Genomic DNA, 22,430 nt, shown 5'->3' on the forward strand with positions numbered 1-22,430 from the left:
CTTAGAAATACATGTCTGGACACTACTTTACATTGATGGTTGATTACAATGTGATGTTTTCCCGGTTATTCGCAAAACTACTTGAAAACCTCTATGGTGCCACCAGTACAGTCACGCTGTGAATGAGCATTTTAATTTACATATATTTGATTCCCAAAATGTTTAACTTTTGAACTTTTTCTTAATTTTTATCTATATATTTTTTAAATATTGATCAGTTACTAAATTAACAGCATTTCTGCACCAAGGGCGCAGGCAGTTTTATTCAGTCACAAGGGTGTCAAAAATACGTAGGCAAACAGGCAAATTTCCAGACTAAAATCAGTAGTAGGGATATTTTAAATACAAATAATTTAAAAGGCACACATTTTTACTAACGGCTGTTCAATTTTACGTTTTGATAATTGAATTTTTTTTTAAGTTTAAGAATTTTTGGTATGAAATAAAAAGTAGATAAGTTTTAAAAAAAGTTTGATTACAAATGAAACGAATCTAAATCATCAAAGAAAAATATTTATTGAATAATATTAAATCTTCAAGTAACAAAATAAAAATATACCTTACAGCAAAAAAAAAATTTCCTTCAAGGCAGCTGCAAAATTAATTTTTGTCATTCAACTTACTTCATAAGCACTGCACTACACAGTTTTTCCAGTATGACAAATTGAGTAAACGAAATCCATCCCTCTCGGCACAGACAGGTTTAGGTAGATTTCGAAGTACCTAACACTTCATGAAATGTTCAAAAAACTTCTATAAACTTCTGAAACTTTTTAAGCATCTTGTACGTTCTACAATATTCAAAATTGATCCTGTCTTATTCCATGGCCCAAAACTATTTTAAAAGATTTAGTTCAATTCATCCAGGACTGAATAACATAGAACGTATTTCATATTACGCCTACGCATTTATTACCTTCTAACACTACTTTTCATACCATGCACTAATAAGTGGTCACAAAAAAAATTGCTCTGGATCATTGTTTATGATAATATGAAGATAGTTAAAAATAAATTTCAAAATATTTGATAGGAACTATAAAACTTTTTTCAACCTCTATTATAACTGTAAATAGTTTGTCGTATCGACAATTGTTTCAGCCAAAGGTTTTTGATCATGTTTACGAATTCTGCAAAAAATATTTCATTTTTGAGAGTACATATATCAAATAAAAAGTTATGATTTTTTTTGTCTTTTAACCAATTTTATTCCCACGGCTTGCAGTAATGGCTGGTTACATAATATTTTACTTCATATAAACGTTCTTGACACTATATAAAAAGTTAAATAAAAATATGAATGACTTTGATAGTGTAGGTACATGGTACGGAAGTTTTGTTTAGTTCTTTTTATCTCCACATGAGTTTTTTTTTTCAACTTCTTGCGGTCTAATCAAAAATTGTTTTGGACCAAAGTTTTAGATAAAAATTAAAAATATACATTTAACATTAATTGTTATATAATTCACTTTTTAAGGGTTTTACCATAAGTAAGAACGTATTTAATATTGTACATGGTATGGGAATTGAGATTTTTTATATTTCTACCCTTTCTATTTACAACCCCTTGAGCAATCGTTTGGCTTATAAAAAATTGTTTCAGACAATAAATTGTGTTAAAAATTATAACATTTACAAACAGTACTAACAGATTTGATGATGTGTCTACAAAGAAAGTTACGAACTTTTCTCTACACAAACTCATGTTTTTTCCGACCCTTGCATTTATGGTTGGTCGTATCAAAAATTGTATTCAAAGGTTTTTGGTATTACTCCTACGAGTTACAATACGTTCAAACGATGCAATATTTGTCATACTATGGGATTTAAAGTGATTGTTAAGTTAATCATAACCTTCGCCATTTTACCCCTTTGGTGGGATTATGCCCATTAAATATTTTGACCAAAATTTTATTACTATATTTTATTTATCAGTTTGGAAATTATTTGTGCACAATTAAGGCAGTATCGTGTCCATAAATTGTATATGTATATACACACAAACGTTTGATTTCACGATGGCTTCGGTATCTATAAAACATTAAACGAAAAATCATCTTAAAATTATCACGCAGTTGCACTTTGAAAACTGCTTCAATAACAATAGGTAGTCTTTCTTCGAAATATACCTAAAAATCCACAAACCAAACAAAATAGAAGAAAATTGTGCATAGAGATAACCTACAAAATAAAATTGTTTTTAAATATAGAACTGTGTTAAAGATAAATTAAATTTTTGAATGTATTTACATATAATCCAAAAATAAACATTTTTTTTTCCAACAATGTCCACCCCTTTAGTTTCTTATTTATGCAAATACCAATTTTACATGTTCTGTTTGAAATCACCTTCTGCATTCACACCACACACATATGCACAAACACATTTAAACTGGTTTTCTTGTTAAACATCATTTCCCAATCAGAATGATACTTGGCATATTACCTGTATAAATACTAGTCCTATAAAACGTACATTGTAAATCCCAATATTTAAGATGAAACTAAACCACCGTGTTTTCTAAATATCTTCATTGAAGGACATCATGACACGTTAGTGTGGTTCTGACAAATAAAATGTAAGATTGAGCAGCTGTAATACTACGGTATTATCAGACTAACTGAAACTGTTTGTTATTGTTTTACGTTCGAGGTTAATACCGCTTCCCGGACTTTCGGCAGTGTTTTGTTTTGTTTCTTGCATGGCGGCGCCCGCAGCTCGTGCCGCGTCGTCATGACAACTGCTGTTATAAATAATCGCGCGGCGTTTGGAACAGCTTCAACGAGCCTATGCTTGTGTAATAATGACATTTTATTGGCCTAGGTAAAAAGGACGCTAACGTGTCGCGGCCGTGATTGGCCTATTTCAAGTAACATTTATTTAGGCAAGAGAGAAGAAAAAGAGTGGAAAATGACGTCATTTAGTGCGGGTTGAAGTTTATTCCCTCGGGGAATATTTATACGTGGCGAGGCTAATTTCGGCGTTATTATTGTGAAAATTATGTCTGCATACAGGGTAATAGTCAGTGACACCCTGATATTGAATGCAGAAGGATTGCATTCAATTTACGTGAGTGACGACGTATTTTCTGAACGATCTTAATCGTCCAGAGTTAAGGTATGGTCTGCATCGTCTTTATATTGGGACGCTAACGTAATTTTTACCGTCGACGTAATTGAACAGTAGTAGGATAAACTTTGAATTATTATCAAATTACGTGACTATTGACTTTCGGCAAATATCGGCAAAAATATTTAAAAATCCACAATTTACTCACACACAAGTTCAGAGGTCCAGAAGCTAGGAATTTCATGCTCGAGCAAGCCGGAGCAAACCCCAAAACTTTTTACTTTGTGAACACTTTCAGGAACTTAAATACTTTTATTTTATTTTGTTTAAGAGTCAGGTTATCTACACTACGACATCCCATAGACTGGACTCATTTAGTTATTTAATATTTGTTGGTTTTGTTGATTCCATGACTCGAGGTTTTTCATACTATGTTTAATGCAATAAAAATAATTATTGATAGTATTATTTTGTTGTTACATGTTGAATACCTATGGCGCCCTGTTATTAAATCCTGCAATAGAGTTCATAAGTAATTTTGAAAAAAAAATATTATTTTCTTCAAGTACACGTTTGTGTACAGAAGGGATCATAAAAAAATTTAAAATTTTTCTGGCGCTCGAACGGTGGGGCCTATAGTGTGTGTATTTGTATTGTGTTTTTGTGTTATAATTTGTCACTGTAAATATGGAAACTAGGGGAAGGAGTAAACGTGTCAGCCAGGACAGCTCCAGGGACAGTAGTGTGGAGTCTACACACTCTGTAGATTTATCTGTTCCCACATCACCTAGCCACGTACATAATTCAGACTTTGTTACCTCAGTAACACATGCTGGAGCGGCTAGCTTAGAAATGGCACAACCCCAAGCTACCACCACACCACACACACCTTTGCCTGTATTGCCAGCTGCAATAAGTACTGAAACTAGTGCTAGCTTGCTCATTATGCTGCAAAGCATGTGGCAAGAGGTAAAATCTAACCACCAGCAACAACGAGAACAGAGTGCTAAACTGGAGGAGAGTCTCCAGGGCACTAGTGCTAGATTGGAGGAGAATCTCAATAATACCAAGGATAGTATTAGACAGCAATTGGACAAACAGCAAGAACAGAGTGTTAGGTTGGAGGAGAATCTCAATAGTACTAAGGATAGTATTAGGCAGCAATTGGACAAACAACAACAAGAACAAAATGCTAGGTTGGAGGAAGGTTATTAATAACACTTTTCAAAGGGAAATGAGTGAAGTCAAGAGTAGTGTGTCTGCTATTTCTGTACGGCTGGCAGAACACGAAAATTACACTGAGACACAGTTGCAGCTGATACAACAGCAGTGCAGTAATACTACCACTAGATTAGCAACAGAGTTGACTACCCAGACCAGCCAGCTGAATGACCGGCTAAACAAATTAGCTGAGCAAGCTGCTCAGAACAGCTGTGGCCTGGATTACATTCAATCTACATGCCAGACCATGATTGAAAATGTAGTAATCAATCACACCACAGACATGAGGGAGCAGGTGGACACGCTAGTGAAAAGGCAAACAGAGTTTTCACTTGACATAGAGCAGCAGGTAGGCAAGCTACAAGAGAAGGTGTTGCAGTTGAGGGTAAAAAATCTCACACACTCCTCCAGTCACCATGTAGCATTGACACCAGCCCTGAACACCAATACCAATGAAATAATCAGGAGCTGTGATTCACCACAGGTTGAGCAACCTGAGATCCCAATAACACGCTCCAACCCAGCTAACACACACACCACATTGGACCCAGTTGCTGTAATGCACCACCCGGCACGCCAATGGTCAGAGTCGAAGCCTAGATTCTCTGCCCACGAAGGAGAGAATCCAATGATGATGGTGTTTATCGCAAGTTCGAAGGCGTCTTAAAAAAACCAGAGTATATAACCCCGAAGCTGATACAGTGGATTGCACCCACATGTGTGTACTTTACGGTGTAGGTACTAAGTTTGCATAACGTAGAAAGTTTGTTTTAACATTTAAGGCATCCTGGACTCGACAATTTATATCTCGATGGAAGTTAAAAATAAATAGCAAGATCACACAACCAGAGTTAAATTTTAGGTTAAGTTTATCAATGTTATACAATTACTTTAAACAGATGTTTTATATATATATATATATATATATATATATATATATATATATATATATATATATATATATATATATATATATATATATATATATATATATATATATATGTACATGTTTTGGTAATTGGAAGGTTAAATTGCATCAATATTTAACAATTTGAGTTAGTTCTGTATTGCACCAAAGTGTTTCGTCGAGTTACCCGATTTTTATGGTACGGTATTGTAAATATGGTACCTCTTGGGAAATGAATTCAGGATTCGATTCTAACTTATCTTCAGTTTGTCCAAAGTATTGTTCCAAAACTAATCTTGTCCAATTTATTTTAATAGTTTTAATATTTGTGTATACTGTTACATTTCAAAGACCTCAAGAAACATATTTCAATTTAATTTTTGAAATGATTCATAACTACTTGTGTTGGCTATGTCACAACCATGGAGAAAAGAAGTTAGGGAGTAGTTGTTTGGCGTGGATGCTGAAGTCATTTTGCTTTTTGGGACACTCCCACTAATGCTACCAAAACAAATGGCGAATACAAGTTTGAAATGGTGTTTTTAATGAAATAAAACAATGTTGTGTTGTGCTTATGGTGTACAAATAGGCTAGTGAAAAAGCAGACTGGAATTACATTTTATAAGTAAGTTTATAATTAGATCATGTTACCTGCATGAAACCATAAAAGTATAAAAGTTCTTCAAGAAGAAACACAAGTATTTTGTGCTAAAAACAGTGCAGCTGAACTTTTAAAAGAAACATCAGTAAGTGCAAATGATGTAAAGCATCTTTTACAAGAAATTGCATCCCTTCAAGAAGTGATAAAAATTTTGCAAGAAGAGATACAGTCTAATCATAACATCATTAGTTCTACCAGCAAATCTACGTGGGCAGAAGTGGTACACAAGAAATGTACAAAGTTCTCAAGAAATCAAGGAGGAACAACTACTATACCCGTGGAAAATAGGTTCAGTATTTTTGGAAAACGATGTTTATAACGATAGTCTTGATGGTTTTCCTAGTCGGAAGAAATTGGGAAAAATCAAAACCAAAAAGAATGCAGGTAAAGTCACTTTGTTTTCCGATAGCCGTGGCCATGGTTTAGCATGGGAAATTAGTAACCTTCTTCCAAAACATTATATATAGGATTTGTGAAGCCGGGGTCGAAGTGTGCTACAGTAATAAAGGACTGTGAGAATAAGTGTGAAAATTTCAATCTTTCAGATAACTGTAATTATAGTAGGGGGAAGCAATGATGCTACATGCAACGAGAGTTCCCATGTGATTAATGAATTAAAGAACAAGTTGTCTAAGTTAACCTTTACAAATGTTGTTGTTGTGGGTATGCCACAGCAACATCAGTTGCCAATGTGGTCTTGTATAAATGAAGTTCGTAAAACAAACCACAAAATGAAAGGTCTTTGTAAGTATTTTGTTAATTCTGTGTTTGTTAATGTAGATAATATGGATAGAAAGTATTTTACTAGGCATGGATATCACTTAAATAACTCAGGTAAAGAAGTGTATTTATTAAGTAAAAGGATCTATGACGTTATTGTTACTAGGCCTAGGGTAAAGAAGACTGATCCTATACCATTACAGTTTAATAATAATTGTGTTAGTTTTATCTACATTTTTTTATATCAATATATATGTAAATCTACCTATGTATATGATATTGTATATGTTTTAAGTGTTATTTACTTATTGTAATGTATATAAATCTGACAAGCCCTATATTCTGTGAATATACTGTTCAAAAATTGAATCTATTGGGTGCAAATAAAATAAATATTTTCCATTGATTATTGCTGTCCAAATTATATAAATTTACGTAGTAATGTCTTGTTATTTGTTAATAAATTATAGTTTTTACTTCAGTACGTCTTGTTTTGTAGTTGATTTCGCATAATTTCACCCAATTTTAAATTTGCTACATATTTCTTAATACATGTGTTACCAGCTTGCTTGTACCAAAGCCCAATAATGTACCAATTTTATCGTCAACGATTATAAGACAACTTAAAAAATATGGTGAGGAAATGGATGAGAAGAAGTGATTTAATCTGTAAAACATTTCATTTTTAGTTTTATGCATTGTGGTTTAGTATTATTTTGTTCTAAAATTCCCTCGGCGTAACTTTTCCGTAATTAAAGTAATAAAAAACAATTTCGAAAATTTTTCTTTCAAAGTATAGTCTAATATTGATAGTGTTTAATTAGGCTAGGTTAGTTACATTAAAAGTACTTTAAAACACTGGATTGTTGGTTAGGTTAGTATAGCTACATTAAAAATGCAGTAAAATATTTTTTTTTGTTTTTCAGGAATTACCAATTTAAGGTGTAACTATCGTCTCCTAACAAACCTTTCAATTATTTCACAGTATTTCTAATGTAGCTAACATTAACCTATTTAACCATCCACACTATTTCAAGTATTTTCAATGTAGCTCAAAAATTCTCTAATTTCTTAAGTCACTTAAGTATATGAAAGAATATATTTCGTGCACATTTTTATCCTACAGTATGTTCAATTGAAGTTGCTAATGTGAATGGCGAACTTCTGTGAACTTCGAAACTATCTGGGCCACGGAAAGGACAGGTGTGAACTGGTTGCCGTGCTACATGGTTCATTCCTAAGCAAATGTTAAAAACACTTAACAGTATCTTTTATGTTGCTATACTAATGTAATCAATCATATGCCATATTTTAAAATAATTTTAATGTAGCTAACCTAACCTAAACGACCAATATCACAATATCACAAATTTGTAAAACTTAAACTGAACATGCATTAACGCGGCCTTAAAATGGTCTGTTGTGAATGTTAGGTTTGTCCACATGGACACTGTAAGTGGCTACATCAGTGCACAGATTCGGTCTGAGATACGTGGTACTACAAATGGCAATTGTTTGCCTTTGGAAGATCTCTCCATACTTGGCGTTTCATCTTCTGTGAGTGCGATCACGTTACTAAATGCATCTTTAGAGAAGTTTCGGCTATTGAATGATACAGAGTAAGAGAAAGGCGGAAGCAATCATGTAGATCATACATATCTACCTCAGCCTTGTCACTTGAGTGAATGTTCTGAAATAATTATTGAGTACATTGCTGGCTACGTAGTCAGAGCTCTCAGCAAACAGTTGGTTTGTGAACATTGTGTTGAAGCTCTCATATGCTTACCAGAGGGAAATGCTTAAAGGCGCGGTTCAACAAAATGTTCAATTTGGCACCATTTATAACTGTAATTTCTGGCGTTAAAATATGGTTACTGGAAAAGGTAACCATGTATATAGATAAATAAAGGTTATTATAAAACTGTAATAGGAGTTCCAAAGGTTAATATTTTTTTCAATGTTAAAAAATTGCCATAATTTATAATGCAACATACGTGCTGTAATACATGAGAATTTTAAGGAAAACTTTTAAAATAACAAATGAAACTATAAAAAAAAAATTATAAGAATAATCACTTTTTCGTACGGAATCAGCTCCTAAACTTTGTATGGAATAGTATAAATTAAAGTTTTAAAATAATTTATTTCTCTGTAGTAGCATTTAATCAACATTTGAAAACTAAATTTTTTGATCGAAAAACAAATTTTAAACACATGATACTTAACATCGTTGAAAGAGGAAATTCCGTAGATTTTAAATTGGTACTTGCGGTTTACGTAGCCCGTATAGATTTTGAATGGTATGTGAAATACTTGTGCACCGCGCGCGGCAGCGTTCCAGTGTACTTCAAAACGCGCCGAAAGAATGCGCCACGAATAGCAAACGGCGGAGGCCGCGCTCAGTGTTGCCAAGTCCAAAGTTTGTGTCCTCACAGAGAGAGAAGAACGAGAATTTTGAGATCTGCTGCCATATTGCTTTGCAGTAAATGTGATATTTAGCACAATTTTAATTCTGCAGTTATTATATATAACATATATATTTAAATAACGTATTTTGAATAGTTACCTTGTGAGGGAGACTAAACAAACTTTGCAAATTTAGTCTCTGATTTAATTAATAATGTAAAAATTAGTTCATTTTCACGAGAATGGGCAAAGAGAAAAGCTCTTATCACCGGTTAAAGAAATCAAAGAAAGCTGTCGCAAGAGAATAGTACTCTCGGAATAAGAAAATTGAAAAATCAAATGACGAAAACACTCAAGATGCTGAGCAATCGCCGCTTGCATCACTGTTGTAAACAGTTTTGTTAGTTATGCTTATTGTTACGCTAACACAGAATTAGGTAACATAGTGTTTGTTTTATGTTTTTCACGTAAGTTAGTTGCAGTTGCTCGAAAAATTCCAAGTGGTTATTGTTTTAGTGATGAACACATTTTATTTAAAAAAAAAAAAAAAAAGTGAAGGATATAATTGAGAACTTCATTTCTTGTGTGTAAATTTTATATAATCCAGAATTCTAACTTTACCATACTAATAATAGTTGCAGAACTGTATAAATGTGAACACTTGAATGGCAGCGGCCAGTGTGGGCTAGGCGCCGGCCTGCGGTGCACGAGGACCCGGGCTCGGATCCCGGCTCGGGCAGAGCTGTTGTGGTGTTTGTTCTTCACGCCATACTGTGGAAGGCAATAGCGAAACCATCGCAGAAACATGTCACGTAGAGAACCTTGGAGGGCAGTGGTTCTCTCCCCGACGCCTCTCGGGTCGATACCTGCCTTCGTGGCGGATCACGCTTTCAATAAGTAATAGTATGGTAATATCATTTACCGAAGGGAGAGGGGTCAAGGCCATAATAGGGAGTTAGTTTTAACTGGTGCAAAGTATTCAAATAATTCCTAACTGAACACTTTGAAAAAAAAAATATGTACTGCCCTACCATACACAAATTTATGTAAGCATTTTGCAAACTGATGTATCCTTTGACTACAAAAGCTTATTTTACTTATTTTTTGCTTATTTGAGCACCTAAAAGTTGCAAAATACGAAGAAACTGCGATAAGTTACTGACTGTTTAAAAAATTTTGAGTGAAATATTATACTGTTACGGCCGCGACGAGCTGCAGTTGTGCGTGTTGCTGTGTCGTTTCGGCCCACCTGTTCCTTCCCCTCGCCAAAGTCATTTTCTCCTGCGACATCCTACACTTTGGCGGTGCGCACTATCTTACGTCTGCCTCGCGTGATATCTCACCCTTTGTTATACATAAGTATGATATAAACATAATTCTATATTGTTTGGTTTAAATTTTATGAAACACTTCCGTGCTTCACCACATGCAGCACGTACATGGCATTTCAATTTCTCCCCTCACGATAACAGCAACAGTCAATCTTTTTATAATTGAGAGCGTGTGTGTATGTATATATATAAACACATAGTAATTTATTGATTGGAAGTCGGAAGGGACCAGCAGCTATATTTAAGATGTGTGATGAATGGGGCAAACATGAAATAGTTGAACGAAAGGGAGAAAAAAAAAATTGTGGTCCTTGCGAAAACCAGCCGACCAACAACGTTGTTAGGACAATTGAAAAAAAAAAATTGTTTGCCCGACCCGGAATCAAACCCGTATCACCTTCACAGCTATTATAGTAGTAGCTACTGTTTTTAATGATTCACGATTTTTGTTGAGGCAATTCTGCAGGAAATGATGTGTTTAAAATACAAAAATTAGTAATAAAATGTTTTGAAGGTTACTGTAATTGAAACTAAGGTAATGTTTCCATGACTAAAAAGGAAAGTAATCACACTAATATACTACTAGCTTCAGTTTCTAAAATTAGTCTTAAACTACTACTTGCTAAGCGTCCGATTTTCGGATGAAACATAATGTAACGATCAGTGTCGGGGATGTAAACCTCTTTTTTTTAACATGAAATCCCCACTTTCACAAATGGCTCTCTGTCAGTTTTCCTGTAGCATTTACGATATTACACACTTGATTAGTAGCAGACTGTGCATGAATTTTTTTGATCTCTGCTGATGTTTGTGAAATAGTTGTTATTTCAGTCGTAATAAATTACCGTGATACCTTTGACAATGACTCACTACTATCAAGATAATGGGCATTTGTTCATTTTGAATATAACAGTGTTTAAAACATTTTTCATGCAGAACATTTTCGTTTTACTTTTTATACCGATAAATAATGTTACTTTAGTGAATCACTGTTTTCATATTTTCGGAATTCAAAGTTAAAAATTACGGCCTATGAAGAGAAATGCACTATCTGCCTACAATAGAAAAAGTTACCAAAGTAATTAACCTTAATTGTTATTTGTTTCTGCAACACTGAAACTTTTTTTTTGCAATTTATTTATTAGCCTTTATTTCAAGCAGTTAAAATAAACTCATTTCTTAAAACATACAAAAAACAGAACTGCATGAGCGTATGGCGCTAGTATTTGTACAACAAAGGTTGTCGCACTGTATCGTAGTAGCCTAACATGTGTCCCATTCGCGTTTTATGCAGAATACATGCGTGGATGTACCACTTCGGACATACTATCCCTCAATAATTTATAGCTGCAATACACAGAGTAAGGTCATAGTAGCCGAGGACTGTGACCCTCCGAGCCAAGTCCAGTGAACACGCAAGGCATCTAGACTGTTCGTTCAACGAGAACGTTTGGAACCATAATTTTGTTCCGCAAACATGGCCAGTGACAACTACTATGTATTTGGAGGGTCAGTAGTGCCAGCTGTAGCATGATCTTATTCAGGAGAATATCCGACTTATGTATCTTCCATGTGAGATTGTAACACCGTCTCCATGTTACTGGCTGGCCCATACCTACTAAGACATTGCATCCTACAAATGTTGGTCCCCTGCAAAACATGATTTGCGTGTTACAATAATTTGAAGTGCTGTGTATAAATTTTTCCAATGTCTGTTCCACATGCGTGCTATGGTACTTTTAGAGAAAACAATTTTTTTTGTTGCAAATGTGAGTATTTTTATGTGGTTTGTTTTTGTAGATTAAGTAATATGTTTCTAATGTTTTACATTTATTGTTCCGAAATTTGTAAATTAATAAAGGGTAACTTGGTAACTACTACTAATTTCATCGGGCCTATGATTTGCGTCTATGCCTGGACATTAATTACTGCCTTGTATTATTGCCACCTTCATTCTCACGTCGATTTTAGCTCATATTACTTATTGAATTCCTGCACAATATTTACACAAAGGCACTCTGGATTTTAAATGGATTGAATGTTTAAATATTGCGGTATTGCATTGAAAGTTAATATGACCAACCAATTACATTAAACAGTGTGGGATTGGGATAATCAGGAAACTAAAACTAGATGTGTTATTTCTTGATATGTAATAAAATAAATGATAGAATCATGCTATATCTTGCTTATCCATTGTAATTTCTCTATTCCTGTGAATACTATTAACGTGGTTTAAATATAAAATATATTATTTACGTACTGCCAATGAAGATGACAATGTGGGAAAAACGTTGTACTTCAATAAAATGTAAATTTAAAAAAAAACGCTACTAAAGGCAGCAAAATCTAAATATTTTACAGTTATTAAACAAACTCTATGTACTGTATTTCTTTAATTATTTTTGTACTGCTTAACTTTGTAATAAAATGCTTGTACTTACATTCTTTTTACTAATAATTTTAATTTGAACTGCTGTATTACTAGCGACACCTGTATTTCGCAAATACATTTCGTGTCAAGGTATTTCACAAGGGGCCAATGAAAATGTGGTCACCGTACTGCTGCACCCTCATAATTTGCCACGTTTCTTAGAAAAAGATACAGTGTTTTGTTAAATACCTCGACATGAAATGAAATTGCGAAATACAGGTGTCCCTATGTATTATTAGTGTTTTATATTTTAGCATGTAGTCACAATCAAGTTTTTGTATAATTAATTAGTGATATGTCATGTACTGCAAAGAGTTTTGTCACACCACCAATATGTTACTTTGCAAAAATTGCAACTTTGATTATGTTTGAATTGGGTTGGCATAAAAGGAGTCATTTTTTAATAATGGTAACAGTTTCAATTTATATTCTTCTATAATACTAAGTATGTTTTATACAGTAATTTTATCCTATCAAAATCACCCTTCTTTTCACAGTTATCATTTCATGAATCATGTATGATAGTGTAAATATTATATATACGTGTGTGTATATATACATATTTTATATACATACTGTATATTGGATCTTGACATGCTGTTCTTGCAAAATTCTCATATGTGGCATACTACCTAATGAATGTGTACTTGCATAAGACTCAAGAGGCATTTCAAGTTAAAACATGTCTAATAGAATATTTATGTAGCCGCTAACTGTATCAGAAGGTATGTTTATGAGGCTGTTTAATTCGCTGTTTAGTTTCTACTCATTTTTATACTATTTCATGACGTGACACTAAAGATAATGTGCCGCCAAATATATGTAAAATTTTTGTAGGATAATTAAAGTAATTGTAACTTAACAACCTTCGTGAAGTTTATTTTTAAAGGTTATTTACCAAAAGAATTACTAGCAGTGACAGCGGCAGGAAAATAATGGATGTCGCAACGAATATCTGGCTATGAAATAATGTCTACCGTCACTTGCAAATCAACATAAAAGGATAATGTGTCTTTCATATAATGCTTTTGACATATTGTTGTCCCGTCCACTCCCCTAACCTCGCTACACCATACGGACCGCGTTCAGCCGGCCGCCCGGACAGCCGCGCGCCCCGGGGAGGGGAGGGAGCAAGCTGGCAACGCTGCGCGGAGGCGGTAGGCACTCATGGATGAGGGGAGAAGGGAGTTTTCCTAGAGCTCGCGCGCTCCGGTTTCAAGGCCGAACAGAGAGGCGATACAACCTCCCCGCTAGACGACTCTCTCGCGACTGAACCGCGCTGGGACCGGCCCTAGCCTAAATACAAGCGTGCGGAGTAGTGGGGGACATCGCTTTGAGACCCCTATTGACATCACGACCACAAAATAATGTTTCGGAACAGTGAAGATTTTTTCGACTTGAACCGCGCCCTTAAAATTCATTAATTACACAGAAAGATTGAGGTGGACTAACATACCCATCTAAGGAAGTACAAAGTATTTGTAAGAGAAGTGAACAGTTTTTCAGGGCTGCAGTTAATTCTGGTTCAAATAAAACCTTGATTGGTTTTCACACATCAAGTATCCGCAACAGTTTTAAAGTATTTTGTAGGAAAATACATTTTTTCCTCTTTGAATCAGCATATGTATGACATGTCCACATTGAATAATCATATTGTTTATTTGACAAAAGCAGTTTCTGATAAGTATGTTAGTATAAGGTTCAATTATTTAGCTAAGAATATAATTGACTAGTGATTATGTTCGAAACATGTTTACGAAGACAATTTTGTTTAAGGGTCAATGAGAATTTTTGCAGTCAAACTTCTAGTAGCTGGGTCATTCTTGGAAAAAGGGAGTTTTTGAAGTACTCAATTATTTATATTTTTATTTTATCGATTTAAGTTTTTGATTATTCTGATACACTTATTAACTTATTCTGAATCGATGTATGCCAATGGTCAACATCTTTTTTCCTTTACTTATAGATTTTTTTAATGTTTTGTAAAATACTGTTAACGGAGGATACAGCTATGTAACGGAGGAGACATTGCGTGCAAGAACAGCATAATATTATGCAAATCAATAGAGATTTTAATATGCAATGTAATTCTTTAAATGACATGTTTAAATGAAATGTTTAAATGACATTTAAACATCTGTATAAAAAACTTCAAAATTGGACTTTATTAATATCATTCAATATCTTTATTAATATTCTTCTTCCGTTGCTGCTCATTTTTGTAGCTGGTCTTTATTTGATTTTGAATAACTCCGAAAATTAATTTTCTTCGAATAAGATGTGTCACTGACGTTTTGCCTAAAAGTTTTGTAACTGTTCTCCCTGGTGTCTCTTCCTTATCTTCATTATATTTTTTTTTGTAATCTGTGTTTTTGCTGTCTATAATTAGCAAGTTACCTATTCCTGTCCTTTAATTTATTTTCTAACAATGCAATTTTTTCCTTCAATTCCTGTCTGTTTCTTCTCCTTACTTTCTTTCCACTTTCTTTTCGCTTATCATCAACCGTAAGAGGTCTACTTCTACAGTTATTTACGGTTATTAGTACTTCCGGAAGTACTCGGAATGCCAGGACTAAGAGGTTGTGCGTTTCAATTTTTAAACATCTGATTTCTATCTTTTACAGATGCTCTATATTACCTAGTTTTTCTTGCCATGTTTTTCTCAGGTTCCTTTTGGCACGATCACTCATTTTGGTTTTAGCAGTTTTAATTATTCCGTCTTCTACACGTTTCTTGAATCTTTCACGTTCCTTTCTCTTAGATTCCCTATATAGATTTGTATCGTTCTTAATTTTCTCTCTGTATTTTCACATTCATTCTTTCTTTAGCAATCATCTTGTTGGTTTTGCCCATTATGAACTGTAATAAAACAAAAAGACCGTACAATTTAAGAGTCTGTAACAAATTTGTGAAAATGTAATAATAACATTATTTTTTGTTTAAATATCCCAACACTTTATGTATTTGGAATTTCTTACTTCCGCCACTTTTAATGAAAAGAGGAAGTTGAAGAGCATATAATAAAGGTATTTTCGGATTTTTAACATTTTTTTTCGCAAATACCGCTCAACTACATATTTACCCAATATTGCTTACATGTGAGGTTCTGTAGAACTTTTATTTTAATATAACGGAGAATACATTAAAGCTCGTGACAAAGTTAAGAATAACATTACAGGTTTTATAAAGGGAAAATTGAAAAAACAAGACCACATTTTATTTGTTTTACTAGGATTGTTAAACTTATTGTCATTATTTTGAAAGAAACGAGATACAGCATTGTAACAATCGTTACCTTTATTGGTTAACACAATTTATATATTATAATTGTCACTGATATTAAAAAGTTTAAGTATGATCGATTAATATACACATTGCAAAATATTTATAACTAATACTAACCTTATTCAGCGATACACATTGCTTGTAAACAAATAAAAAAAAGAGCTACCAACTATTGCAACTGACTATTAAAAGAGTAACGAATATCGTCCATAGAGATAATAGTCTATGGAGTGGAACTATGGAAGCAAACATGAAGCACCAAGCAGACGATGTTAAAAGACAAGGATAGAGCTAGTGGTGGCAAAAAAGCGAATGCTTTGTTTGAATGGCACCGCTTTAATTTTTCGCTAAATACACGTAATGGTGAAAGCTTGTGAAGTTTTTGGTTGCACTAATAGATTCGGCAGTTGTGGTGGATTAACTTTCCACAGGTAAGAAACTGTTATTTTCTTTTTGTAAATGTATAATGTGCGTTCATACAGCGAGAGCTAAATTTGGCTTTTCAATTTTCCTAACCTAATTTTAAGTGCTGGTGGAGGATGTAAATAGTATGGTAAATAGTATATGTAAGATATTATATTCATGAACATGTAAAATTAACGTGCTTTAAACGGCCATTACTTCAAATATGGCGAGTAAATGGAGCACACATGTACGATGCAAGGCAGATGCACCTAAACTTAATATTTTACATAAATTTTATTCTGCTGACTACAAGCTTGTCATTGTTTTGTCTACCAATTGATAATGTAGTAAAAGTTCCATAATTACGTATCCAATTAATATCTTGGTCCTGATGGCATGATCCTGTAATATCTAACTGCAATATCGCGGAAACCACTAGAAATTTAGAAACACCGTTTTCAGGGGAAGTAAAGGAATGTCTTTAGTGTTTAAAAAATGTAATATCAGAATTTTATTATTTTATTTACGGAAAAGCAGTGGCCCAAGAATCCTTTGTTTATTGTCACTTGTCAAGTGTTTATATATAATCAAATCGGTAACTTATATTGTGAAATATGACTTTGCTGACGAGTCCTATACTACTTGTACCATATTTGTGTAAAAGTGTAGTCTCCTGGAAAACAAAGAATTGAATTGAATTCAGTGGCTTCATAAATTAAAGATTTGAACTATGTAAGTTGGTTAGCAAAACAATGTGCGCATGAACATGACGTCGTCCGACCGACGACCATCCCTAAGCCCGACCTGCACCCGCCAGTATACTCTCCCGCTAACGGAACGCACCCCTGGTCGTGGCCCACCCGAGTCGAGCGAGCCACCGAGCCGAACGGCCAAACCAGACATTATTATTATAAAGCACACTAAATCCGAGTGGACTAGAGACGAACCACACCCATTCCCCCTCAAACAATTAATTACGAATTTTGCGACCTTAAAGTCTCTTCCAGACGCAGTCATTTAGTTTTTAACGTAATGAGGTCAAGCTTGGCGCGGCAGGGGCCGACGCGCCACCGGACGCCATGCCAGTTCCGCAGTTCTACTCGACTCGCGGACCGGGACGGACCTACGTCCCACGGAGAGACCACAACCATTGTCTTCATCGCAAGTAACGTCCGGTAAATATAGTCATTTAGCATAAACCAAACCTTTTTCTATTCACCTCTCCGTGCGTGCCCGGTCCGTTTTTTACGGTTCAGGACCTAATCCGACCGCATAAACGTAAAGACGTTCCGCACCACACCTGGTGCGCAGGGTCGCTCTTCAGCATACGGCACGGGCCGTCTCCCGCAAACCACAGAACTTTTCTTAAGGCCACGCGCCTTCGCGCTGACCACAAATCCGCAAGGAAAACTTCGCCAAGTTTAGTGGCGGTGCGTGTACCACCCCAGTGGGCACGGCACCAGCGTAGAAACAATCGCTTACGGGACTGGCCGACTCCAGTCGCCCACAAACTCTGTGTGCCACGTCATTTGTGCGCGCCTAATTTTCATTAAGTGTACTTTGTTAACGTAACTTTGCGCCACGTCATTTGTGCGCGCCTAATTTTCATTAAGTGTACTTGTTAACGTAACTTTGCGCCACGTCATTTGTGCGCGCCTAATTTTCATTAAGTGTACTTTGTTAACGTAACTTTGCGCCACGTCATTTGTGCGCGCCTAATTTTCATTAAGTGTACTTGTTAACGTAACTTTGCGCCACGTCATTTGTACGCGCCTAATTTTCATTAAGTGTACTTTGTTAATGTAACTTTGCGCCACGTCATCTGTGCGCGCCTCTCTTGCACCAAGTGTACTTGGCCTGCATACTGTTACCCGAGAAACCAGTGCCACGAAACATTGAACATGTACCGGCCTGCACCTCGCAACGGACAAGTAGCCCTCGGGGGCATGTCTGTGCTCAGTAATTGTATGGTGTGACGTCAATCCCTTGAATAAAGACACGTCGCTACTACGGCAATCCCACGCATTCTTCTTTAACGTAAATTCCCAGGCAAGACCGCCGACGGTTCTAGCGGACCACGCTGGGGCAACGAACCACGAACCCTCATTGGTTAGACACCGAGCTAGCCTGGCGCCCTCCTGGAACATAAAACGTTAATCAGACCAGCCACCCCGCTAGAACTCGCGCCCGGACTCGAACACGAGACCGCGGACGACGGCAAACAATGTTAATTATGCATAAAATCATGTTGGCCTACCCTAGGCCTGTTGATTTAAATTAATTGTTAAGGGATGTTAAAACAGAATGTTTTTTTTATTTTCAAATCACGAATCTTGAGAATTATCTACATGTAAACAGCAACACACACTGGGACTTACTCTACACTTTCGCAACCTTTGTACATTTTTCTCATTAACTGTTTTTAAAAAAAAATTTATTCGACTACAGTTTGCAGCATAGCATTTCGTGGAATCCATAAACTCGTTTGAATTGAACATTCGTTAATTGTAAAATAAAGTATAGTGTCGATTTCATAACACTTCGCATCAGTCTTCGCTGTACATCAGTAATAATATTCACAGTAAAAAAACTGTCGTAGTCCCGGATATCACCCCCGTGATGCTGGTTGCGTCTTATTCTCAGGAGGGGTTCAGACCTCGTGGCGGGGGAAATTATCACTATACGTACTACAATGATGGTTCGACAGTTTAAACGCAAGTATTTATTGGGCCCTTCACAAAATCTATTTACATGGGCGATCCGCAGCACAACACCCGTCCCTCCGTGGAATGAGGCTCGGCTGCATGTGTTTGGGGTGGGCAGGCGCCGAGTGCGGGCTGCAGCCCCTGGTCTCGTGTGCGTTTGAAGAACTCTCTATGCCCCTTTTAGATGATAGCGAAAAACAAATTCAGTTTGAATGCCGTCGCCAGAAACATAGAGTCCGTCTCACTGTGGTACGCATGTGTCCGCCGATACGCGCAATGTCCAGTTTCAAGGAAACAAGAAAAACACTTATGTGCAATTGCATTATTTACAATGGTGAATGGCAGTGTAACGCGCATGGTCGCGAGACCTTCAATCCCCGGACTCGATCTCACCCGTCGTTGCTCTCGTCTCTGCGACACTCGTCTCCCGTGCGACCGCCTCGTTCAGCCGCCAGATGCCTACTGCCCCCTCTCATGCCGAGCGTCGCGCCTCTCCGCCCATCCTACCCCCACTTCTCGACACATGCAGCGCTCGGAGAGATTCCGGGTGTTGGCCTCGGGTTCGCCGCCCGGTGAACAGTCACGTAAATACTTCACACATTTTAGAAAAATATATAATATTAATATTACACAATATTATGTAAAAAAATAATTAACAAAAATTATATAAAACATTAAACACTAAACATATAAGCAAGTTCCTAATAACATATTATCACACTGCACGGGGCAGGGGTGGATCAGGGTTTGGCGCAGCATAACTGACTTTATGAGCAGGGGAGACACTTGGGTCGACGTCAAAACAATATCAAGACAATGTTAAAAACCTAGTATTATAGTTGCTCATTGTATTAAACAAACATGCAGAATCGTAAATACTTGATTGAATGTGGTATTGGCAGTTCGTACACTCATAGTCTGAAATTAAATCGTTCCTAATTAAGCACTTATAATACCGTTTAAATGTGAAAGCTATGCTAGCCCTCCAGCATGGTTCTTTATTACTAATAATATAAAAAGAATAGTTTCATATTTAAATTGATGCACACACATTTCCTAAAGCGTCATTCAAATTACATTGCTGTCTACTATTCTTTTGCCACCCGCGATAAGGCGGTACATGTAAACAATTGTCGTGCGAATGCACAGTCTGAAAATTTTATTTCAGGTACAGGCTTCATTTATTACCCTTGAAAAGTACACCTGCTTCCACTCCATAGACTATTACCTTCATGATATCGTCGCTCGAAGAAATAAAAGATGACATGTTTACGACATTACATGAAAATAACAGACGGCTTTCCAACAATAGAGCGAATGAAAACCCTAACTCAATATAGAGAAATGAATGATGTTATTGTTGAATATTTTGTAAATAGGATATTTAACCTTACAATATTAATTTTAGTTGTAATTGAATGTGTTTTGAATAGTTATTGAATCTTATGAAATTTAAGTTTTTCATTTATTTGACGTCGTCCCAAGTGTTCCTCCGGCTCGCTGAGGCCATTATTGCCCGTTTCTGCTTCAGGCTTGCGTGTGCGCCGGCGCCCGTGCGCAAAAGTGCAACAAAGGTTTTGTTTATGTAATTATGTGAGTGTGTAAATATCTATTTGTCTTGTTGTGTACCTGTAGGTGTGTTTCCCGGGCGACTGAGTCGCGTCTCCCTGCCTGTGACCATGTGGGCTACACGCACTCGCACACGAAGGGAAGAGGGGGTATTCATGTGCGCGCGGCAAGGGGGGAGGCCACTGAGACGTCGCAGAGCGTGGGTGGAGTTAGTCGCCTTTGTAAGATGAGAGAGTGCGGTCGCGAAGTTGTGAGAGTTGAACGGACACTGTCATCGTGTCACCGTTATCATGTCACCATCATTCGCATTGTCAGTCACATCACCATCAGTCACATCACCGTCGTTCGCGTCGGCAGTTATGTCACAGTCTTTCGTGTCATCATCATTCGCGTCACTGTCAGTCACGTCACCGTCAGTCACATCAATGTCAGTCACGTCACCGTCGTTCGCGTCGGCAGTTACGTCACAGTCTTTCGTGTCATAGTCATTCACGTCACTGCCAGTCACATCACCATCATTCACACCACTGTCAGTCGCGTCACCGTCGTTCGCGTCGGCAGTTACGTCACAGTCTTTCGTGTCATCGTCATTCGCGTCACTGCCAGTCACATCACCGTCATTCACGCCACTGTCAGTCGCGTCACTGTCGTGTCACCGCCAGTCAGGTCACTGCTAGTGTCATGTCGCGCTCAAAGTGCGTGGAGCCGGGCCTCGCCCTGATGGACTGTCAAGATGGGAGCCATGACAGCCCATGTACAGTGTGTGACGTGTGCAGTAAACAGAACTTAACGTCATAAACAATTTTATTTCACCCGAGTTGGCTTAGTTCCCTTTCCACGTGACACGTACCCTCTCTACCAGAGCAACAACAGGCCATCTCGATCGAACAGAACCTGCGGGACCTCTGTCACCGAAGCACGCCGAACACAAGTCGGGGGGCGTACCAGCCTAACACCGAACCAGGGATCGAACCCAGCAAACGAACCAGAGGCAAATGATACCCCACCACCGACATGATGGCGAGCCATCGAGAGTGCACCACCAAACTACACACCACCTAGACAGGGACACCATGATGGGATGATGTGAGGCTGCCACAGTGTCAGTAGGGGTGCCCCAACATCACGCCCCACTGGCACAAATACTGCCCCCTGTCACATCATCAACAGCCATCACCAAGTAACCCGCCGGGAAACGCCAACCTGTGGGCATGGTGCTAGAACCACTGCCCCCCAGTTACCACAAGGCACACGTTCACCATGAAAGGAGAGTCACCACCCCGGCTGAACCAGCTGAACCGCCCCCGGGACAGCCTCCTGCACATCCCAGTGGAGGTCAACGGTCAACCCGCCACCGCCCTAGTGGACACTGGGCCGAGACACGTGTTCGTGGCCCCCCACGTGCTCCAACCACACCAGGCGTAGTAGTGGCTGGCGAACAGCACCCAGCCAGGCGTGACCATGGGGCAGGCGGTACTCAAGGTAAGCCTACGGGACTACACCACCACAGTGTTTGCCCTTGTTGTCAAGGACCTCTGCGAGGAGATGTCTTAGGCCAACCCTGGCTAGCCAAGCAGGATGCGGAAATCGAGATGAAGCTCACCCGGGTACACGTCGGCACTCAGGAGCAACTAGTTGTCTACGCGATAGGGGCAATGCCCTAGGGGACTTAAGAGTCCGTAACACTACACCATGTACGTCACGATGTCCCACCTG

The 22,430-nt window shown here is 37.3% G+C and overlaps 1 protein-coding gene across 4 annotated transcripts in view; it reads right to left on the reverse strand.

Annotated features, from left to right (window-relative positions):
- Nucleotides 1-16,237, reverse strand: part of LOC134543321 (GPI mannosyltransferase 2) — a 151,181-nt gene extending 134,944 nt beyond the window's left edge. For 2 of the 4 annotated variants that reach the window (XR_010076918.1, XM_063388269.1), the window contains exon 1: nucleotides 16,153-16,237. The gene's annotated coding sequence lies outside the window, so the exon portion shown is untranslated. Of the gene's footprint in view, nucleotides 1-14,894; nucleotides 15,610-16,152 lie in introns of those variants that run through there. The other 2 variants (XR_010076917.1, XM_063388277.1) reach the window with 2 other exon arrangements.
- Nucleotides 16,238-22,430: the final 6,193 nt, after the last annotated feature.

This window comes from Bacillus rossius, chromosome 1 (assembly GCF_032445375.1).
Source record: "Bacillus rossius redtenbacheri isolate Brsri chromosome 1, Brsri_v3, whole genome shotgun sequence".
NCBI classification, from domain to species: Eukaryota; Metazoa; Arthropoda; class Insecta; order Phasmatodea; family Bacillidae; genus Bacillus; species Bacillus rossius.